We start from the raw sequence: 14,724 nt of genomic DNA on the forward strand, positions 1-14,724 counted from the left end.
AGCAGAAATACCTACACAAGGATAGAGAGAAACTATGTGACTGAATGATTCTGTGAAAAGACTTCTTGCAGTTGTAAGTTATTTAGAAATGAACAAAATTTGTAATTAGGCTAATCCATTTAGTGATTCCTAATATTTTGTACTCACGGGGAGCTAATTGACTAACTTGACTGCTAGTGGCTTGTCCTTTCTTAGACAATCTATCCTTGAATTTAAAGTGTGTATCACTAAGACCTTGAATTTAAGTTTTTCGTCACTACAACCTTGAATTTAATTTAAAGTTTTCAACACAATGAACTTTAATTTAAATCTTCAGCTCTATGGCCTTTATCATATTATTCACAGATGCATCATTTTTGAAATGTAGTGTGTAAAAGTATGTAGTGTGTTGTTTAACAAGATTCTTCACTATGTCTCATGTAGTCTAAATTTGTAAATACTGCTTCTGTTTTGTTTCTCCTTTATACACTTGACTGTCTAACTTTGTGACAAGTGACATGACTTTTATGTTAGGATTAAGTATGTTTTCCTGAAACATGGGGTTTTTTTGTAATTATATAATTGAGAGTTAAGAATGAAATCCTTCAAGTGTTAAAAACTCACATTTTAAAAGCAAATTTTGGTTCTGATCCTGTATTTCGTGTAAATGCCTATTTTTCATAAACTAATATTAATCACCCTTAACTCTTAAGATGGAAGATAGGATTTACTGTTCAATAACAGTTGAACTCTGGCCTACTGTCAGAGTACAGCAGTGTCATTCAAAGTCATCTCCTGGCTTTGATTGTACCCTCCTGTGTGCTCCACCTTCCATTTTCCCCAAGGACAGTTCTTTTGTAGAGAAAACTGTAGGAAGAGGGGGCCATATTCAGTGTTAAGCAGCTGCCAGGATCCAGGGACCACAAAGGCAAACTTACCCTTCCATATTGACGTGTTAAAATGTTCTGAAATAGACTAAGTCAGTTTTCCTCCTTCCTTTTCATGTACTAAGAATATTATCAGGCTACCAAATCCTTCTATTATGGCTATTCTTTTTTTTTAATCAACCGTCTTTGTTTAGGTTGCTATAACAAAGTACCTTTGAGTAATTTTATAAACAATAGAAATTTATTGTTCACAGTTCTGGAGGCCGGGAAGTCCAGGATCAAGGTGCCATCAGATTAGGAGTCTGGTGAGGGCTTGCTCTGGCCTTCAAAGACAGGGCGTGCCTTCACGCTGTATCTTTACGTAGTGGGAGTGGCAAACAAGCTCCCTCAGGCCTCTTTTATAAGGGCACTAAGAGCCATCATGACATAATCACCTCCTAAAATGCCCACCTCTTAATACTATTGTTTTGGGGATTAGGTTTCAATATGTGAATTTTGGGGGAACACAAACATTCAGACCATAGCATCAATCCACTTATTTTTTAAAAAACCAAACTTTCCCAATAAAGTAGTAATTAAAGTGGCCGCAGGATCCTTTCCACTCTGCATCTTTCTCTTTTCCGGATGACCTCTGCTATCTCTCAGTTTCCAGAGTACTCATGATGCCCAGAATCTCCCCTGCAACCCTGTTCAACCCTTGCTCCTCAGAATGCAGCGATTTGCTTATCCTGTCATCAAAATTCACATTATTTTATTAGTTCATTCATTAGTTGAACGAACTCTAGTTTATACCAAGATGGGGTTTTTTGGTAACCTGTGTTTATTTTCATTAGCAAGAACGCTTATCCACCCATAATAGGAATTTTACAGTTGGCATTAACATTGCCCAAACCAGACTATGCTTTTGGTGGAACAAACACCATTTCTGGTTCTGAGGCCGCTTGAACACACCACCTATTTTTTATTCATTTGTCTAAGGCTTGATGTATCAGTAGGATGAGACAGATGCCTAAATCATTAGTAGCTTAAATAGTTTAGGGGCTATTGTTTAGTGAAAAGTCAGAGGTAACTAATTCAGGGCTGACATGATGGGACAGCGATGTTGTAGACATTACAGATTTGTTCCATCTTTTCTGTTCTGCCATCCTTAGCACAAGACTTTTCCTCTCAAAGGTCCTCTCATGGTTGCAAGATGGCAGCCACGGTCATAATTGTATTCAAGAAAGGATGATGAGAAAAGAGCAAAATGAAATGGAAAATAAAAAGTGAGATGTGAGGCTGGAGAGGTAAACTAGCCGGGTCCTTAGCAGTCATGTGAAGGATAAGTAGGGAAAGGGCAGCATAGGGACCTAGTATGAAGGAATTGTAATGGTCCAAATAAGATACATGATTGGCCCAAATTAGGGCAGTGGCAATGTGAAGAGGGGATGATCTAAATAAGTGGAGAAGTAGGCAGGAGTTGCTAAGTAGATGTGAGGGAGTGGAAAGAATCAAAGTTGATTCCCAGATTTCTATCTTTTTTTTTTTTTTTTTTTGAGACAGAGTCTCACTGTGTTGCCCGGGCTAGAGTGCCATGGCGTCAGCCTAGCTCATAGCAACCTCAAACTCCTGGGCTCAAGCGATCCTCCTGCCTCAGCTGCCCGAGTAGCTGGGACTACAGGCATGCGCCACCATGCCCGGCTAATTTTTTCTATGTATTTTTAGTTGTCCAAATTATTTCTTTCTATTTTTAGTAGAGACGGGGTCTCGCTCTTACTCAGGCTGGTTTCGAACTCCTGAGCTCAAACAATCCGCCTGCCTCGGCCTCCCAGAGAGCTAGGATTACAGGCGTGAGCCACCGTGCCCGGCCTGATTCCCAGGTTTCTGTGTTCATTTATTAAAAAAATAAAATCATTGCAGGAAAAGCAGTTGATTATTGTGACACAGGAAAGTGACTCCCCACTGCTGGGAGCCTTTTGAGGTCCAAGTGGATCCTTGGCTTCGTGCAAGAAAGAATTCAGGAGCGAGCAGACAGCATAAAGTGAAAGCAAGATTTATTCAGAAACTATAGAAAATCTACTCCACAGGCAGAGCAGAGGCAAGTTCTCCCTGCAGAAGAGAACTGGCCCCTGGTTCCTGTTGCCCTTCTATTGAAGCAATAGATTAATTATAGGTTAAGCAAAGGGAGGAATATTCATGTGAGGGGGCCGTTTTCCTGGAATAGGGCGACACCCTCTATTTCTCCACCATCTTGGTTCTAACCAGTTGGAACTTCCCCTGCCTCAATCCTGTTTTCATCAGGATAATTTGAAACTTTGAGTCTTCTTGATTCAGTTAGGTAATGCTGCAGCAATGCCCAAAGCAATGCCCAAAGCAGTGCCCAAAGCAATAGGTGCCAGTTCTCTGTCTCAATTGGAGATGAGTTCAGATTTGTAGACATTGAGTACAAGATGTCTGTGGAACATACGAGTGGAGATGTCCAGCAGTCAGTTGGATATGAAAATGAAGATAGAGGAAGTGGTCAGAGCTGGAGACCAAGATTTGCAATTCATCTGCAAACACGTACATCCCCAAGGTAAAACAAAGTAGATGCACTAGTCTCCCAAGGAGCACATAGCAATGGTTCTCAGTCTAACTCTGGAACACCAAACTATTAGTGGGTGGAAGAAGGGACCGTCAAGAATGAATGGTCAAGAAACTGGGAGCAAAACCAGGAGAGAGTGGCATCTCAGAATCTGACAGCTTTAAGGAAGGAATAGCTAATAGGATGCATGTAAGGTAGTGTTAAGGGTGGGAACTCATAGCTCTGACTGAGAAAGAGTTCATGACACAAAGATTAGGATAGAAGGAAGTAAACAGTTTATTTTACTTTCCCCTAGAGAGAGAGAGAGGAAAGGGCTCAGCATAGGAAAGAAAGAAAGAAGTAGTGCCGGCCAGGAGGATAAGGGGTTCGGGGTTTTTATGGGGATAAAGAGAAAGAAAAAAAGTGACTGCTGTCAGCTGATAGCAGAAGAGGGCTGTGAAGCAGCTGTGTCTGTTTTTCCTTTTTTTTCTCTTTTCTGTGAGGCTGTTTTTTCAGGGTCATTGGAATGTGATCTGGTGGAAACTGGGGGAAGCGTCACACTCCTATCTGCTCAATTCTGTTCAAGTGCTGTGAAAACAAACTCTTAGAGACCACAGGTGGTTAATTAAACAAGGGGCTGTTGTACTGTGATCTTTCCCTTCAAAGGAGCAATTGTGTGCTGTGAATTTTCTCCTTTTTTTTTCCTGTTAGTTTATTTTTCTCTGTTAGTTTATTAGCAAGGCCATCCTTTCATGTAGTGCATGTGAAAGAGCTTTGTAAACCATCATAGGAAATATACGGTATTAACTGTTTTAAGCAGCTCACTGTAAATATCAAAGCAAGTCCTGATTTAAGAAACTTTCATTTGAGTAGAGGAAAACCAGGATTTGGGCACCACCAAAGTGAAACTCATTCCTTGACAGCATAAACTCCTGGAACTAGTGTCTGCTTGCTTTAAACCCACCAATTAAATCTCCCGGAGGGAATCTTGTCTGGTTAACGCCCTGGGTGAAGGCGTTGGCCCTCAAGTCCCTGTCTCACTCCTTGCCTGAGCTCTCTGACGTTGGTGTGGGGGTGGGGGCCTCCAGGTGTGTGTGCTGCATACCTCCCAGCGTCTGTGTCAGGGTTGCTTTTTGAGAGGTGCTGTCGTGGTTCTTTGGCTCCTTGCTTGGAAGAATCGCAAACAAGGCCAGTGCATGGAAGTGAACACAGACAGGAAGCAATTTCACACAAGCAGCCTTTACTGAGCACAGCTAAGGGTACAAAGAGAAGGTGCGTCCTGGAGGAGGGATGGGTGTGTCTCTGCCAGTGAAGAAGACCCTGGAGTCTCAACACACTTCTACTTTTATATCTATACCTTATGATGTGCTAAATGGTGGGCTGAATATTCATTATTTTTTCTGGGAAAAGGGTGGAGAGTTCTTGGAGCTAAGGGCCTTCCCCAATTTTATCCTTATAGGGTAACTTCCAGGGGTTGCCGTGACATTTGTAAACTGTCATGGTGCTGGTGGGTGTGATTTTCACTATGCTAATATATGTTAATTGAGGAAAGATTGCTTTTGATCATGAGCTCCTAGTTTCTGCACATGCTCCTGGCGGGGAAACTCCCTAACCTCAAGTTCCTGTTGTCGCAGGTTTGGTTCTAGATGCCCATTGGCCTGCTCACATTTGCCTCCTCCCCTTTTCCTGGTTAGCGCTGTTGGCCCGCACCTGTCCCTAACAGTCTTTAAGTACTAAAAACTCTTTTTTTTTTTTCTGAGACAGAGTCTTGCTTTGTTGCCCGGGCTAGAGTGAGTGCCGTGGCGTTAGCCTACCTCACAGCAACTTCAAACTCCTGGGCTCAAGCAATCCTTCTGCCTCAGCCTCCCGAGTAGCTGGGACTACAGGCATGTGCCACCATGCCCAGCTAATTTTTTCTCTATATATATATTTTTAGTTGTCCAGATCATTTCTTTCTATTTTTTAGTAGAGACGGGGGTCTTGCTCTTGCTCAGGCTGGTCTCGAACTCCTGACCTTGAGCCATCCACCCGCCTCGGCCTCCCAGAGTGCTAGGATTACAGGCGTGAGCCACCGCACCCGGCCGACTAAAAGCTCTTTAAACTGTTCACATTGTGGTTTTGTCAGTGAAACCATGCCCGCAATCCAATCCCTGACTGCGTGGCACTGCAAAGTGACCCACGCAGTAAATCCCCCGCTGGTGCTCTTCTGTCCCAGCCTCTTGGGCGCCCCAGGGGCCAGTCCTCTCCCTAAGTTGATGGAGAAACTCGAAGAGTTTCATTGCCCAGTAAGCTTTTTTTTTTAATTTTATTTTTGACAATATCATTCTTTTTTTTTATTTTAGCATATTACGGGGTTACAAATGTTTAGGTTACGTATATTGCCTTTGCCCCACCCCAGTCAGAGCTTCAAGCGTGTCCATCCCCCAGACGGTGCACACCATGCCCATTAGGTGTGAATATACCCATCCCCCCTCCCCCTTCCATCTGCCCGACACCCGATGAATGTTATTCCTATATGTGCACTTAAGTGTTGATCAGTTAAAAGCAATTTGATGGTTCTTGGGATAAGCTTTTAAACGCATGTTTTGTCTTGGTTCCAAACAAGTCACAAGGCACGAATGCAGCTGTGGCTGAGGGACATTTGGGAGATGCCAGAGCCTGAGAGCAAGAAGGAGCCTCAGGCCGCAGCAGGGCCGCATAACCTGCCAGCCAGGCCAAGTGGGCGCTCAGGCCACAAGCAAAGCATGAGCACAAAAAAAGTTTTGAAAAAACATTTAAACATAATTTTTAAAAAATAGAAGGGAAAATCTGAAGTCTTTAGAAGCCTGCTATTGTTTTTATTTTCCGTAACAATCAAAGGAGGACGCCATAAACTCTCATTTCCCCAGCGTTTTAAAGGTGTTCATCCAGTCCTGGCCACCGGCTTTCTCAGACGCTGAGCCGGGCCAGTGACGCATCTCGAGTGAGGTGGTGGTGCCAGGCGGGGCCCCCGCGGTGTCTCCCGCCTACATCGGCGTCCGCAGGAGACCTTGGCCCCGCAGTTGGCTGCCCGCAGGGGGCGGGAAGAGGCGGAGCCGCCCGGACAGCTGCTGGGAACCACCGGGCGCCGAGCGCAGGCCGAGGCGGTGCTAGGCTGGGAGCGCGGCGGCCGGGCGCTGTCAGGTAAGGCCGAGGGCGGGGGGCAGCCGAGTCGGGAGGGCCCGGCCCCGGCGGGGTCTGCGGGTCTCCGCGCGCTCGCGCCCGGCTGGCTGCGCCGGCTCAGAGGCGCCGCCGCCTCCCACGCGACCCCAGACGCGCTGCCGTAACGCGCGCCGACCCCGCGGGCAGACGCCGGCTTCCTTCGTTTATTCCCACGGAGGAGAAGCGGGCAGCGGTCCTCGGCCCACACACCCTGCACGGGCCCTGCCCTCCGTTCCCTCGGACATGGTTTCTCGCGCGCTGACCACCTGCTCTTAGGGAGGAGAAACGCGCCAGAAGAGAAGAGCGGCCGCTATATGGTCACGGCCATTCTTCTCTTAGAGTTCTCCGTTTGGAATTTTAAAAAGCAGACGTCGGGGCTGAAAGAGACATTATAAATACCACGTGATTGTCGGCCCGGCTTAGTGACTGAGGCAGAAACCTCCGGTAGCCGACGTTTATTAAATCAAGATTTGGAGGACCCACCCGGGAAGAACGCCAAGGGCAGACAAGCTGCGGCTGTTTTCTGCCGAAGGGGAAGTTGGAATCTTCTGCCTTTAAAGGCAGAAAGAGAGAGGGGGAAAGGCTGGGGGAGCTGCTGATAAGCAAAGTGGTTACATTCTGTGAGGCCCAGGAAAGCCATACACACTAAAATAAGGGGAATGTGAGAAGGGAAAGGGGAGTGAAGCATCAATTATGTAGGTGTCCCTGGGTAGGTGGAAGAATGCCCGATTCTGTCTTGTCTCCAGTTCTGTTACCGGTAAGATAAACTTATAATTCATTTTTAGTGTGGAATTGGATTGGCTTTAGTTTTAGGTGCTAGACACAGGTACAATTCGCATGTCTTTGCTTATGGGAGGTGAGCAGGAAACTTCCTTAATGAGTGATCTGTGGGACCAGCTCTTCACTGGTGCCTGACGCTCTTACCTTCTCTTTTGCCAAAGGAGTTGGGGGCGGGGGCTGGTGGTCCTGAGACTTTGATTTTCTTTTTACATGATGTTTATATTTTGGCTTGGGTCCCCCCCTTCTAGAATCTGTGGCTATTTACAGTAGGTGGGCAATGTATAAAGGGGAGGCAAAGAGGAAATCGCCTCATTACAAGCCAAACATTCCTAAAACTTACGGCTTTTGTGTTTTCAGGGTGGAAACTGGAAACTGTTTGCTAAACCTTGCTTTAAGGAAAACATCCCATTGTGTAGAGTGGCTTGGAAGATAAAACCCAAATAAAATGAATTTTAGGGTGGGGAGAGTAGGTTTTGAAAGGGTGAATGACCCAAAGGACAGATTTCACACACAGGCTACGTGGGAGCAACATGGATGATTTATTCACCCCGGGTGCGAGTGGGCTGAGTTCGAAAAGAGAGCACTGAAGGGGGTTTGGTGAGGGTTTTTATAAACGGTGATAGCCGACCCCCTCCCACCTGCCCTGTTCAGTTCTTTTTTGCTGGGCCAAATTGGCAGGTGAAGAATTGCTTCCTGCTCAGTACAGTTCGCATATGGCAGAGGACGGTGGGCAGAACAGCTGTTTGTAGTAAATTCTTCTTCAAACAACCAACTCCTACGACCCCTTTGCCCCAGTCACATCCATCCTTCTGCTCTGGCATCCTCCTTATCAGGAGAGGTAGGGAGAGATAGCCTTTGCCTCTATCAGGGAGGGAGGGGGGAGGAATGCGGGCTGCAGCTGTCTGTTAGATCTACTAGGGAGAGATAAACTGCATCTCCGTCAGGGAGGGAGGAGGAGGGAATGCTGGCTGCAGCTGTCTGTTAGATCTACTAAGGTCTGTGAGATCTACAAAGTCCAGCGACTCCCCAGACTCCTGTGGCTATTGTTTTACAAGCCTAAGTTTTGCATTAACCACATTCTGTCCTGTACATACTTCTCGGGTTCCCACCTGGAACAAACCTAACAGGTTTCTAATGGAATTCTTCTTTCACGGTGTCAAGCATAAGTTCTTGAAAAGGAGTGCATTGAAAATTCTGGGCCATCCCTTTAAGAACGTCAGCCAAACTGCCACAGACAACCAAGACCACAAGTGCTTGAAGTTGTCTAAAGACAAAGCTATGTTTTCATCTATGCCCCACATCTCTGTGAAATATCTTCATTAAATCTTGGCTATGCCAGTGCAATGGCTCATGGCTGTAATCCTAGCACTTTGAGAAGCCAAGGTGGGAGGTTTCCTTGAGGCTGGGAGTTTGAGAACAGCCTGGGCAACATAGACCCCTGGCTCTACAAAAAATCAAATAAGTTAGCTGAGTGTGGTGGTGCACGCCTGTAGTCCCAGCTACTTGGGAGGCTGAGGCGGGAGGATTGCTTGAGCCCAGGACTTTGAGCTTATGGGGGGTTATAATCAGGCCACTGCACTCCAGCCTTCTAGGCTGGGCAACAGAGTGAGAGCTGGTCTTTTAAAAAAACAAACAAACAAAAAAACTTGGCTACGCATGTATAATCTCAAAGGGCAGGGTCATGAGTACCAAGATGAGAGGCTCTCTTTGGAAACCTAGGAATGTGGGCTTCTGGACCAAATTGCAGAGAAGGCCCTTGTAGGGGAAGCTGCAGATTTGTGTGCTTTGAAGAGTAAAGAGTGGTTTTCCCGGGCACTAGCGTTAGGGTGGAAAGCCAGTAGGTGCTCACAGCACAGGTGGAGAAGAGATTTCTCACGTAGGAATTGAGATATAAAAGTAAAAAAGTTTATTTTATCCTTCTTAGAGGAGAAAGAGAGAGAGGAAAGAGACGGTGAGAAAGAGGGAGAAAGAGAAGTGGGGGGAAGAGAGCAGGGAGATGGCGAGGCATCCCAAAGAAAGAAAAGGGGGTGCCAGCAGTGAGGCCAAGTGGCTCACTGATTTTATGGGGGACAAAGAGAAAAAAATAGTGATGGCTGTCAGTTGATAAAATCGGCAGCAGGTAGATAACAAAAACGGCAAGATGTCAAAGTCCAAGACTTGGTTTCTTGCCTTTCCTTGGAAAAGGGATTATCACAGATGTGACTCTGTCCTTGAGATATGGTTGAGGCTGTAGCTCATTCTCCCTGCTGTTCACTTAGGAACTCTGTAAAAGCAGATTCTCAGAAACAATTTTTTTTTTTTTTCCGAGACAGAATCTCACTCTGTTGCCCGGGCTTGAGTGCCGTGGAGTCAGCCTAGCTCACAGCAACCTCAAACTCCTGGGCTCAAGCGATCCTCCTGCCTCAGCCTCCCGGGTAGCTGGGACTACACGGGAGGATTGCTTGAGCCCAGGACTTTGAGCTTTGTCCAGATCATTTCTTTCTATTTTTAGTAGAAACGGGGTCTTGCTCTTGCTCAGGCTGATGTTGAACTCCTGAGCTCAAGCAATCCTCCCACCTCGGCCTCCCAGAGTGCTAGGAGTACAGGCGTGAGCCACCGCGCCCAGCCATCAGAAATAAGTTTGAAAGAGGGAGATTTACGTCTCTTTTCTGTCCATTCAGCTGTCTTTGAAAGTTGTGTGGAACAGAACTCCTGCAGGGTACCTGTTGGTGAGAGAACTCATAGGATTGCTCTTAACTGTTACTGGGGAAATTGTGGGAGCAGGCATTTACCTGTTATTTCAGCAAGGCTGTCCTTACACTAGGGGCTTGGCTGAGAGGGGCTCTTCCATTATGACTGCAGTTTTCTCTTTGTCTCTACCTGCTTATGTAATTGGTCCTTTAACTGAGTCACTGATCCTAGCCTGGGAAACTCAGCATGCGTGGCTACAGCAGGCACTGTGTATATCTCGAAGGTGACATATATACCTAGAGCAAAAGCTCCAAGGCCCCAACACTGCCAACACCAGATATCTTGTGAGTCACCAGCCCCTGATGAATAGAGATTCATCCATCCAGTGTGGCTTTGTGACTAACCTATTGTCTTGGGACAGGTAATTTCCTCCCCCTGGGCCTCTACTAATTCCTATAAAATAAAGACATTGGGTTTTATTTTGAGGACACTTCTAGCCTTAAAATTCTTGAGCCTCTGAGGCCCCAGCATCCCAGGAGCAGTAATTCTACTCATGGGCATCTGTGAGTGTCATGGAAGCACTGCAAATGTCTAATCTCTTCTTCAGTGACGTCAGCTTAACTAACATGTTTCAGGAGCTGAATTCACAAGAAGTCTCCTCACCAGAGTTTAAGATGGTTCTGAGCTCAAACCCAGGTTTAACTGCTATTCCACCACTTTCCAGTTCAGAGGTTGCCGAATCAGTTTTATACCGCTGCTGGACAAACCACCACGAATGTAGCCACTTCAAACAACACAGATTTATTAATCTTACCTTTCCATATGCTAAATATCTGACACGGGTCTCGCCAGATTAAAGTCAAGGTGGCAGGGCTGTGTTCCTTTCTGGAGGCGTTAGAGGCGAATTTGTTTCCTTGCTTATTCAGGTTATTGGCAGAATACAGTTCTCGTGACTGGGGCACTGAGAAGAGGACTGTTCTTAGCTTCTAGGGGCCACCTGTGCGCCTTGGCTGAGGGAGCCCTTCCTGTCTTCAAAGTCAGCAACCGTGAGTTGAGTCCCCCTCACTCTACAAATCTCTTGCGTCTTTTTCTGTAGTCACATCTCTCAGACAGACTCTGCTGCCTCCTCTTCCTCTTCTAATGATCCGGTGATTACACTGGGCCCACTGGATAACGCAGAATAAGCTCTGTAACCTTAATCCTCATCTGCAGAGTCACTTGCTCGGTAAGCCGCCTGTATTCACGGGTTACTGGAAGTGGGATCTGGACGTCTTTGAGGGAGAGGGCATTGTTCTGCCTACCACATAAAGTGGTTTCATAAAGTAGTTTTCCTCCTCACCCCTCAGTTTCCTCCTCTTACAGTTGGAGGCAGAGATTAAATTTCCCTACAGCATTGTTGTGAGGAGTGACTCCAGTTACTGCTATGTCAAGAGCACCTAGCATAGCAACTGGCCCTTGATCTTTGCTCACCAAATGGCAGTTAACCGGGAAACAAGGACCTGTCTAATGGCTTGCATTCAGTGGCATAATCACATGGGCCTGTAGCAGCAGCTCCTAAATATTTAATCAAAACGAACAGCTTCTTTTACAGCCCTGTTGGGAGAGACGCTTTCAACCCTACCTAAAGTATCCTGGCCCTTGTGCTGGAGAACCGCTCTCTAACCCAGTGCTTCTCAGTGTGGTCCCTGGACAGCAGACTTGTAGCACCCGGGAGCTGGCTAGAAATGTAAATGGGGCCTTATGCTACTTACACCCACTGAATTAAAACTTCTAGGGGTGGGTCCAGCAATCTGTTTACCAGCCCTCCAGGCGCTTCTGTTGCTCCCTGCAGTTTGAGAACCAGTGTTGTGGTCCTTCTATTTTCTTCCTGGTCTTCAGCACTAGTTGGAGTCCACCCCCACTAGATTGTAAGGTTCTTGAGAGCGGGGCCTTGCCTTGTTCAGCAGTCACCATAGCCTGGTGTCTAGCGCGCACCTGCTCACGGTGGGCTCGCGTGTTACTACAGGCGTGACTGGGAGGTTGGGGTTGAGCCTGAACCTACTTCACACTAATAAATATACCCACTGGTGAATTCCTTAAATGTTATGTCATTAAATAATTATTTAATGTGTTAAATGGTTTATGTTCACGTTTCTTTGGATTATATATATATGTATATATATACACTGTTGACTATTTATATATATATATATATATATATATATACACACACAATTCAGGGATTGGGAGCCTACCAGTTGAAAATCCACATATAAATTTTGACTCCCCAAAAACTTAACTGCTAATAGCCTACTGTTGACCAGAAGAAGCCTTACCCATAGCATAACAGCACACATTTTGTGTGTTACCTGTATTATATACTGTATTCTTACAAAAAAGAAATCCAGAAAAAAGAAAATGTTATTAAGAAAATAATAAGGAAGAGAAAATGCATTTATGGTACTATTCTGTATTTATCGATACTGTAAATTTACTCGATGTTTGTGAGATGACACGTGCATCCGCAATGGCGGGCAACTTCGATCTAAGGTGCGTATCAAGCAATTCAACTTTTTCTTGAAGTGACTTTACCTCTTGGGAACACTTCCAGCACCACTAGCGGCACTTGGTATGGGTCCTGTGGTGTTTCATTCAAGGCTTAGTATTGCACTAAACACCCTTAAAAATACCCCAAAATGGAGAGAGATCACTCTGTCCTGTGATGTGCTATTTACTGGAGAGAAGAACTGCTCATGCAGAGATGCTTAGGTTCGCACGGCATTTTGAGCAGATACTCGCAACGCTTGAGCTCACTGCAATAGCAACAGCAGTTGGCTGCGAGACTGTCATGGCGATACAGTATGTCCTACAGTTATTTATGCATTTATGATTTAATAGTGCATCTTTACATTGGTTTACATTTCTACTGTAGATGGCACCATGTATGGCCTATGTGTACATAAGTTTTGATAAATTTTACCTTTTTATAATAGATTTGTGCATATCTTATGGGTAGTAAATGATAGACTAGTATCTACATATATTTTATGCATTCATGACATACCTTTTTATTAATTTTTTCCATATTTATAGGCTATACAGTTTGTCTGCCAGTTTTTTCAAATTATCACACATCTCCAAAAAATTTCCCAGTATATTCACTTTTAAAAGTTCATGTATATGTGGACCTGCACAGTTCAAACCCATGTTGTTCAAGGGTCAATTGTGTGTGTGTATGTGTTTTTAGTTGCTATTTTGGGGGGATCGGTTGGAGTTTTTGGATCGATAGTAGTAACATGGTTTCCTATTTAAAATAGTAGAATATAGGCTCATACTTCATTTTCTGCCCAAATACTCAAAACATTTGCTACCCAAAACATTTTCAGAAACTTAATAAGGGATGCCTGTATTTATAAATCAACTTGTGACTTTGTAGCTTCGCCTTACGTCTCAGGTTGATGGAAGTAAATAAATAACTCTCAGATTGGTTTTATTATAGAATGAGTTTTTAGTAGCTCAGAAATCTTTTATTTTTGCCCGTTACTGTCTTCTACAGGAATGTTTTCTACAGCGTCCTTGACCTGTGATCCCTAATCTCTGTCTGAACGTTTTCAGCTGATGGGGAACTTTTTACATTCCACCAAAGGAACTGCTTTCCAGATGTACTGACGCTTTTCACAGTACCCGGCGTGTGACAGAGTAGCTAGGAGGCAGTGGGATGATGGCCAATGGTTGCTCTTTCCAACATCTAAAAGGCCTCCCCAGTTCATCCTAATTCCTTGGAAATGACACAGAATAACATCCCTTCCACAGTGTCACTTCTTATATTTGAAGACAATAACTCATGTCTGACTCTGTTTTTCAAATAGAACAGCCCTGGTTCCTTCAACCATTTCTCGTGGCTTCTATAGCTGTTTATCAGCTACAGAAGCACCTGGAGGGCTGGTAAACAGATTGCTGGACCCACCCCTAGAAGTTTTAATTCAGTGGGTGTAAGTAGCATAAGGCCCCATTTACATTTCTAGCCAGCTCCCAGGTGCTACAAGTCTGCTGTCCAGGGACCACACTGAGAAGCACTGGGTTAGAGAGCGGTTCTCCAGCACAAGGGCCAGGATACTTTAGGTAGGGTTGAAAGCGTCTCTCCCAACAGGGCTGTAAAAGAAGCTGTTCGTTTTGATTAAATATTTAGGAGCTGCTGCTACAGGCCCATGTGATTATGCCACTGAATGCAAGCCATTAGGCAGGTCCTGATAAACTGGAGGAAGTTCGGAAATGTGGCACCTAGACTAAAAATGTTATTTCCAGGTCGGGTCCGAGGCCAGGCAGAGTAAACTCCAGTATTGTGTGTGCACGTGACGACTTGTTCCTTAAACTGCCACAGGAAATTTTTGTCCACATTGAGCTTTAGAACCCTCAAGTCTTATTTTCATATTTTGTCATCATATAAAGTCATTACTACCACTTTACAGATTAGGAACTGAATTAAAGGAGTTAACTGTTTCAAGGTGATATAAACTGGGGGGAAAGTGGGATGAGACTGTAGATCTGGACACTCAGCCAGGCCTCATTTTTTACAAATATAGGGCATAACTGAAATAACTTTTTTCAGACAGAATATATACATGAACATTTTTTATCTCAAAGTAGCCAATTTTGGAAAACAGTATATATTTTTTATACCTAATCAGGTTGTATATTACAAAAATA

The 14,724-nt window shown here is 44.9% G+C and overlaps 1 protein-coding gene across 1 annotated transcript in view; it reads left to right on the top strand.

Annotated features, from left to right (window-relative positions):
- Positions 1–6,497: 6,497 nt before the first annotated feature.
- The window catches only part of CD59 (CD59 molecule, complement regulatory protein), a 25,923-nt gene continuing 17,696 nt past the window's right edge, over positions 6,498–14,724 (top strand). Inside the window, exon 1 of the mRNA XM_012649597.1 lies at positions 6,498–6,570. The gene's annotated coding sequence lies outside the window, so the exon portion shown is untranslated. The remainder of the gene's footprint in view (positions 6,571–14,724) is intronic.

The sequence above is a fragment of the Propithecus coquereli genome, unplaced genomic scaffold (genome assembly GCF_000956105.1).
Source record: "Propithecus coquereli isolate 6110/MARCELLA unplaced genomic scaffold, Pcoq_1.0 Scaffold30, whole genome shotgun sequence".
Classification (NCBI taxonomy): Eukaryota; Metazoa; Chordata; class Mammalia; order Primates; family Indriidae; genus Propithecus; species Propithecus coquereli.